The sequence below is a fragment of the Corythoichthys intestinalis genome, chromosome 13 (assembly GCF_030265065.1).
Source record: "Corythoichthys intestinalis isolate RoL2023-P3 chromosome 13, ASM3026506v1, whole genome shotgun sequence".
Lineage (NCBI taxonomy): Eukaryota > Metazoa > Chordata > Actinopteri > Syngnathiformes > Syngnathidae > Corythoichthys > Corythoichthys intestinalis.
Genome location: NC_080407.1, coordinates 20,021,216 through 20,030,000, shown reverse-complemented (window position 1 = coordinate 20,030,000; position 8,785 = coordinate 20,021,216). Strand labels below are relative to the sequence as shown.

The following is an 8,785-nucleotide window of genomic DNA, read 5'->3' as shown; positions in this document are numbered from 1 at the left end:
TAACTGCAAAACGATGATGGCACAAACGAAACTTTTTGCAGCACAAACCAGCACAATCATAGCACAAACGATTGACATAATTTTTATATAAATTTGCGTCTGATGGGGGGCTGCGAGTGACGTCATCACTATACATTTTTATGAATATCTCGAAAACCGTAGCAGTTCAAACAAAACTTTTTTCAGCACAATCCAGCACTAACGAGGCAGAATCAAATGACACCACCGGGGTTCCATTCCGCCACAGATGGGGGGCTGGGTGAACTCTGGATGACCTAAAAAACAATGTTTAATAACTGCAAAACGATGATGGCACAAACGAAACTTTTTGCAGCACAAACCAGCACAATCATAGCACAAACGATTGACATAATTTTTATATAAATTTGCGTCTGATGGGGGGCTGCGCGTGACGTCATCACTGTACATTTTTATGAATATCTCGAAAACCGTAGCAGTTCAAACAAAACTTTTTTCAGCACAATCCAGCACTAACGAGGCAGAATCAAATGACACCACCGGGGTTCCATTCTGCCACAGATGGGGGGCTGGGTGAACTCTGGATGACCTAAAAAACAATGTTTAATAACTGCAAAACGATGATGGCACAAACGAAACTTTTTGCAGCACAAACCAGCACTAACGATGAAGAAAAAAATGGCATCATCGCCGTTCCATTCCGCCGCAGATGGGGGGCTGCGCGTGACGTCATCACTAGACATTTTTATGAATATCTCAAAAACCGTAGCAGTTTAAACAAAACTTTTTTCAGCACAATCCAGCACTAACGAGGCAGAATCAAATGACACCACCGGGGTTCCATTCTGCCACAGATGGGGGGCTGGGTGAACTCTGGATGACCTAAAAAACAATGTTTAATAACTGCAAAACGATGATGGCACAAACGAAACTTTTTGCAGCACAAACCAGCACAATCATAGCACAAACGATTGACATAATTTTTATATAAATTTGCGTCTGATGGGGGGCCAACTTCACGGAGGTCAGCGCGTCCGAGGAGTGGAGCGGCTCGATCGGTTCACGCGAGATTTGCAAGGTCGTGCGAGAGTAGGGTTACTTCACGTGAAGTAATTTCATAACATGCCAAATAGGGTCACAATTAAAGTAATTAAACATTGTCCAACAAATAAAGCATGAAAAAATAATTTATATGTTGTATATTTGACAAAATAATCGCAAAGTTCGAGCCTGAAAGGGGACGAACCTGGAAGTGATACGTCACACCGGGAACAGCGATGGCAGCTCCATACATACGGCCGCCATACAAAGCCCTTCAAACAATGATTCAAACAGCGATATAAGCGATAGATCGAGCGCAAGGGAGGAGATCCAAGTTTTTGAAGAGTTGGAGGAAGAAGATGTTGGAATTTTATGTTGGACCGAACATGTATTAGCCAGACGCTAATCAGGATGCAAACAATGTGCCTAGACTACCTGACATGAAATGGATACAAGACCCATCGAGATTACAAGATTGGTAAAATATAGGCTGTTATTATTTTCATGATTTGAAGATGCAGGCATATGCACATAATTTTATGTTTTTGTCTATCTGATGACATTGTTAAAAAAATAATAATCAGACTTCATATTCATTTTGGCAGATCCGGCAGCTCTCCTGCATATTAAATAATGATATAAAAACGTTGGGGGGAAAGAAGGAGATGAGTCGTTAATGGCTTTCTCCACTTTATTGTGGCAACAATAAGAAAACAAAATAATAGCGGACTGCCGCCACATTCGACCGCGAAGTTTTGCTTCTCGCTGATCTCCAGCGTCTCTTAAACGGATCGTGCATAGTGTCTTGTTATGAGCTTTTTGTTTACAAACGTATCGAACACACGACTTGCTGACAACTTTGTGTCTTCATTAACACATGGAGCTAACAGTACGAACACAGCTCGGGGCTCTCGGCAGGAAGTGGCGTCTAATGGCGTGAGGAAATGTAGTTTTTTCACATAAGCGAACAGATTATGTATCATGCAGATACGATTTGCTCATATTATTACAATCGTCACATGATCTGTTTGAAAAATAATTTTGACCAGTTATAATTTTTATTTTGTTCATTTAATTCATTTTTGCTGTTTGGTTTATTGCTTTACAACTTTTAGAGACAATATTTTATCGAAAAATTCTTAATTTTAAAATCATATACAGGAAAGTCAATGACACTTTTTTGTCACCAAGGGCGGCCTGGCCGCCCCCGCAAAATCCGCTCATGACTCAAACATCAGTTTTTGAGTATTACCACTCATTGAGGTTTTGCGACCTACTTTAGCCTAGCCTAGCCTAGCTGACCAACTGCTAACAAAGCTGCAAGGCACGTTGTCAATCATTCAGAAATCAAGTCAGAAAAATGTCAGCAAGAACCACACGGGCTGCAGTAAAGTTCCAGGAGGAACTTTGTGGCGTAAAAGAGGAGCCCCCACGTCACCAACCCTCAACTGTGTGCAAATTAATGCACGCAAAGGTTGTTCTTCACAGACTAGGTTGGTTCACGTTCGATGATACATCTATTGTACATGACGGAAGACCGATCCCAGTGATAATTCATTTTTCATGTTAAAAGTAGTGCTACCAAGGCATTCAAATTTTTAATCACATTTTACATAGTTAACTGGTGGTTAACTTGTGTGTGCGTGCGTGTCCAGAAAACACAGACAAGACTGAAAAAGCCGTTTGTTCTTGCACTCCTCTTTAAAAGAAACTGCTGCATTTTAAGCCAAAACAACTTGTGTTTGATAGAACAATATGTCTATATGCTGCCATAGCAGATTCATGGCGCATTAAGCCCCCAAATTATTTTTTAATTTGTCCCTTTTACCCTGAAAACCCCCGTTTACAGACTTCGCGCAACCGCTTTTGTTTCAACCCAGCCATAAAAAGAATTACCGGTAATTGTATTTTAGGGTGACCAAACGTCCTCTTTTGCCCGGACAAGTCCTACTTTCACGTAGTATCCTCGTCGGCCAGGCGGGTTTTATAAATTCATAAAAATGTCCGGGTTTTTTTTATTTTTCACGGGACCAATTTGAAGACAATCCCTCCGGCTCCTGGGTAGCAGTGCCTGCCTGCGATGACATGGCTCTTAGTAGTGGGGAGGGAAGGAGTAGTTCTTCATGTTTTTGTTGGCAGTGTATAGATTGAAAAGATGTCAAGAAATATGAGACACAAAATTGTTATTAAAAATTTAATGTATTTTTGGTAACACTTTATAATAACTATCAGTTTACTAGTTAATAGATTAGTAAACTGTTGATAAATGATTTATTGTTGATTTGTGAAGTATTTGTTAACAGTTTGTTAAGCATTTACAGGGTGTTCTTAACCTGAAACACAGTTTGTGTAGAAACGTTTCAAGTCTTTGTGTATAACATTTGGCATTTCTATCTTTTCAGGTTAAGAAATGCCGTTCACTTCAAAAGAAAAGGCATTTTGCAGGTAGAACTCATGTTGCACATTTATGAAAATCTGCCATAGAACCAACAAATATTTGTAATTTATTTTGTATATTTGACAAATAAAACGTATGACCTTAGATGATAGTTTTATTAAGATCCATCAACTAGCATGGGCATTTAGAATGGGGTCAACCATATTGGAACACCCTGTAAATGCTTAACAAACTGTTAACAAATACTTCCCAAATCAACAATAAATCATTTATCAACAGTTTACTAACGATCTATTAACTAGTAAAACGGATAGTTACTATAAAGTGTTACCGTATTTTTTTTTTTTTTTGGAGGGGGGGGGGGGGGGGGGGGGTTAATGGAAAAAGCAGCTCAACAACCATAAGAAAACAGGCCAAAATAGAACAGAGATAATGATCATGGTCGGTTAAAAAAAAAAAAAAAAAGGAAACATGCGTGTTTTGAGTCTAGCTTTGGAAAGTGAGAGGGTAGATATATTGCAAAGATCAGGGCATAGGGCGTTCCAGTTTTGGGGCACAGTGACTAAAAGCTCTGGAACCTGTCACACTTGAATGGAATGGAGCAGACTCAGGTGCAGAATTCAGTCTTTTATTGACATAAATGGCCAGAGGCAGGAACAAACTGAAGGCACTCCAGAAGGAGGAAACAACTAGCTATGAAACAAAATGATACGAAAAACAAGAGAAACAGGCAAAATGCACTGGAGAACTACAACTATGTACTCAGCATGATGCATAAAATAACAAACTGAAGTAGAACACTATAATCAAACCTACTACGTACAATAACTCTGTCTACGAATGCTGGCTGTAACAGCATTGAAGGGCGAAGAGACTTTGGCGTGACAAACAATTTAAGCACATGAGGAATGGGCCACAGGTGGGAACAACAGGTGATCATAATCAGAGACAGGTGAGGCAACAGGAAGGGTGAGTGGAGGAAGTAGGAGGGTGAGGCTTCAAAATAAAACAGGAAGAGACAACAATATACCTAAACAGGACAACCCTTACCCAGCTGAAATATAAAGGCAACATCAAAGGTATGCAGATTTTAGGAAAAAAAGGCTTAAGTGTTAAAGGGTTAAACTAAACAAAGTAGAATTTAAAAAAAACAATTGTCGGTAAATGCACGTGCCACTGCCATGTTGCATGCACTGACTGTTTTTCTTGTTCTTTAGCAGTGTGTTTGACCGCTTGTCGGGAAACTTGTGCAACCTTGCATGCCGCACAAAAGAAGCGCCCAGATAATGTCAACCAACGATATTTTGGGTATTGCAAAAAAGGCAGTCACATCACATTTTCTGAATCTTAGAATCAACTTGGTAACAAAGCATCGATTTTAGTTACAACGCTAGTTTTGAGTTATAAAATTATAATTAGGCTTGTTCTGAACAAAGGGAAGAGAAGGCTGAGACTGAATAAAAACAAATTGTTTATAATGAATAAAATTAACAAGCACTGAAGTACAAGCACTTTAAAATTCGAAGCAGAGTCGAGAGATTTTCATCGATGCGGGCCAAAATGATTAACAGTAGAAACAATTTTAATAATCATTGTCCAATTTGTACGACAAAGTAGTAGGCCAAAATAAAGAGGACTACGATATTATAGTCCTACTGTTACGAGGAAGGAAAACAGTTGTCCTGTTACGTAGGGGTAATGCAGCTGAATAAGCAGCTACGTACTTGAAAACAGTCGTCCTGTTACGTAAGGGTAATGTAGCTGAATAAGCAGCTAAGTACTTTCCGTAGCGCTTTGCCGCCGCCACTAAAGTCAACGATAATGAAAGCGGCTCGTTAGGCTTCTTTACATTGTTTCCAAAATAAGGAAATCAGTTATCTTTTAGCTCATCTACATCAAATCATCATCAATAGAAGGATTTTACTGATGCTTTGTCAGAGCTCCCAGCTAAGGTACATGTACATAAAGTGCGTAGCCCGTTATTCAGCTACATTACATTTACGTAATACGACTGTTTTTCTTGTAATAAGTAGACATGTGCCGGTTACCGGTTTCACAGTTTACCGTGGTGTGAAAACGTCGTGGTTTCAAAACCACTAAAATTTTCCGTCATACCTTAGTACGGTATTCGCTATTTTTCATGTGCCAAAATGCAGCCGAAGTGGCTTGGTGCGGCAGGGCTCACCCTTCCCCTGTTTGTTGCCATGAGTGTTAGTGACTATTCTGCTAAACAGCCAGCAAACCCAAAAACAAACCCTCCAAACGCAAGGCGTACTTTTCTTCAATTTATTGAGCTCTCAAATCGTGGTGAAATATAAAAATGAATACATTTAATACGTTATACAATTGTATTTTTCCACATGTGACTGGGTTCAACAGGATAGCAGTAGCACCATGAAAAAGGTCGCCAAAAACAAAACATACATTTTCCTTTCAAATATACAAACTAACTAAAACTTACAAAGATGAATGTTAGCCTAGGCTAAGCTGGGAGAGCAGCTTCGTCAACGTTTTATGTCTCGCAGCCGCTGAGTGAGAAACAAGCTTGAATGAAGGGGGGAGAAAAAAAAAAAAGGATCGCATCAAAGATCGCTAATTGCAAAAGGAGGTCTCACTCCTCACTTTGTTTTAGATGAAACCTTTCCTCAACAATATTTACATTTTAACTAACTTATACATTTTTCACTAACTTATTAACTTATGAATTCTTTGTTCTTTTTAACACAAAGGCATGACATCATGGAGAAGAAAGTTGACACAGTGGCTGAAAATGGCGAAACTTCAGCTTCTCCCCCTCAAAAAAAGTCATACAGTTTATATTTTTAATTTTGTTTAGAAGTGTTTTTACTTTTTTATAGCAATTATTTTGTTCTTGCTCTAATATTGAGCTGTGGGTATAGTCTAGGTTCTATTTATTTTAATTTTATATAAAATATTTGTTATTTTTTGTTATTTATTTTCACATTAATTTATTTTCATGTTTCATGTTCCAATTTGCATATATGTTCTGAAAAAAAAAACCCCTGTTCAATGGAAAAAAAAGTTGTTTTTTTTTTGGTTTTTGTTTAAACCCATACATCTCAAAATTTTGGAGCTATAATTGCAATACCGTGATACCGTGAAACCGCGGTATTTTTGCTCACGGTTATCGTACCGTCAAAATCTCATACTGGCACATGCCTTGTAGTAAGAGTACAACTTTAATCTCGTATTTTTTTCCCTCCGTTTATTTGGCCCCAATACTCTGTTGTAATAGGTCACTGTCAATCAAGAGTAGTAACTTTTTAAATTATATATAATAAACCCCCCCCCCCAAAAAAAACAAACGAATATTTGCAAGCCAATCATAATTTTGCATATTTATGTAATTATACTATTGATGAATGATTTAGAATTTTTGTAATTTGGGGTATACTGTTTCAAATATTAGCTGTGAAAAGTGTAGTTTGAAAGAGGGAGAGTATTGCATAAATAATGCCACTTAAATTGAGGGTTAAATCAGGTGAGGCAATACTTTTGGCAATAGTGTGGATCCACTTTATACAAGGATTGGACAAAGCACATGTAAGGCACCAAAACTGCCAATCCTCAACAGGATTTGAGGAAACTCTACAGACTACAATTGACCTGCATGCACAATCTGATCTAGGCAGCATGGATGACAGGCAAAACGGTCATTGGCCACTGCTTTTCACACCAATAGAGTCTACCCACGTACCACGTGTTCGCGTAGGGTTCCGCCCACTTGTCCGTCAAAACATAGTGTTAACCTATTACGGCTACGTACATTTCTCCTATTTACGGCGTGTTTTTCTGCTCCTTAACATTAATAATCAAAATGGTGAAGGCGTGTGTGGCTGTTGGTTGCACTAACAGAGAAGATGGAAGGAGAGACTTGAAATTTTACCGTATTCCGAGGGATCCAAATAGAAGAGCGAAATGGACGGCTGCAATTCGACGTGAAAACTGGACACCAAAAAATCACCACAGACTATGTAGTAGTCATTTTATATCCGGTAAGATGCATTTAATATATATTTAGAGGGTTTTGGCCTGACAACCACAATTAAGATCATTGCTAGGCTAATCGCCGACAACATACGACGTAGTACGACATAGTTTAAAATTCAAGATGTTTGTGACTTCCCTTTCTTCCACCATCGTTATTTTTTGAATAATATTTAGCTGGTACCAAGTGAAAGAAACTGGCCTCGTCTACGGGGCTGACAAATAACCACAATTAAGATCATTGCTAGGCTAATCGCCGACAACATACGACGTAGTACGACATAGTTTCAAATTCAAGATGTTTGTGACTTCCCTTTCTTCCACCATCGTTATTTTTTGAATAATATTTAGCTGGTACCAAGTGAAAGAAACTGGCCTCGTCTACAGGGCTGACAAATAACCACAATTAAGATCATTGCCAGGCTAATCGCCGACAACATACACGTATGTATGTAGGGAGTGCTATCGCTAAACCACATAAACATTAAAAGCCTTAACTCCATTGACAAACGACATGAAATACATTAGACTTGACAGTGGATGTTAGCAATAACAAAAGAATTTGAATTGAAAATTTCGTAACTCACCTTTCCAAGCAAAAGATAGATTCCTGCCGAATTTTCGTGGATGAGGACCTGTTTCACCCAACCAGCAACGAAGTATTTATAAGCCTCCAAGCTCTTGAAGTTTTTCAAATTTTCGTGAGAATAGGATGATTTTGTGTGGACAAGATAATTGTAAATATCAGCGTAGCAGATGTCAGGCAGACAGGGCGAAGACAGTGGGTCGAAAAACATCGATTTGGGCATCAAATATGGATCTGGCGACTGTATAGAACGAAGCTTTTCCTCATAACGCCTTTTATGCAACAGATCCAGTGAGTTTGCGGCATCAGAAAGCACCGGGTCTTCCATGAAATGCATTTTAAATTCCGCCATCAATTGAAAACAATGCTAATACAGAGTCAAAATGACGGACAAGTGGGCGGAACCATACAGCGAGCACGTGGTACGTGGGTAGGGTCTATAGAGCCTACCCACCGACGTCACAAAACCACGTGCTCGCTGTATGGTTCCGCCCACTTGTCCGTCATTTTGTCTCTGTATTAGCATTGGTTTCAATTGATCGAGGAATTTAAAATGCATTTCATGGAAGACCTGGTGCTTTCTGATGCCGTAAATTCACTGGATGTGTTGCATAAAAGGCGTTATGTGGAAAAGCTTCATTCTATACAGTCGCCAGATCCATATTTGAGGCCCAAATCGATGGTTTTCGACCCACTGTCTTCGCCTTGTCTGCCTGACATCTGCTACACTGATATTTACAATTATCTTGTCCACACAAAATCAGCCTATTCTC

The 8,785-nt window shown here is 39.0% G+C and overlaps 1 protein-coding gene across 1 annotated transcript in view; it reads right to left on the bottom strand.

Moving 5' to 3' along the window:
- Nucleotides 1-8,785, bottom strand: part of LOC130927841 (uncharacterized) — a 238,216-nt gene that overhangs the window by 147,081 nt on the left and 82,350 nt on the right. The gene's annotated exons all lie outside the window — the stretch shown is intronic.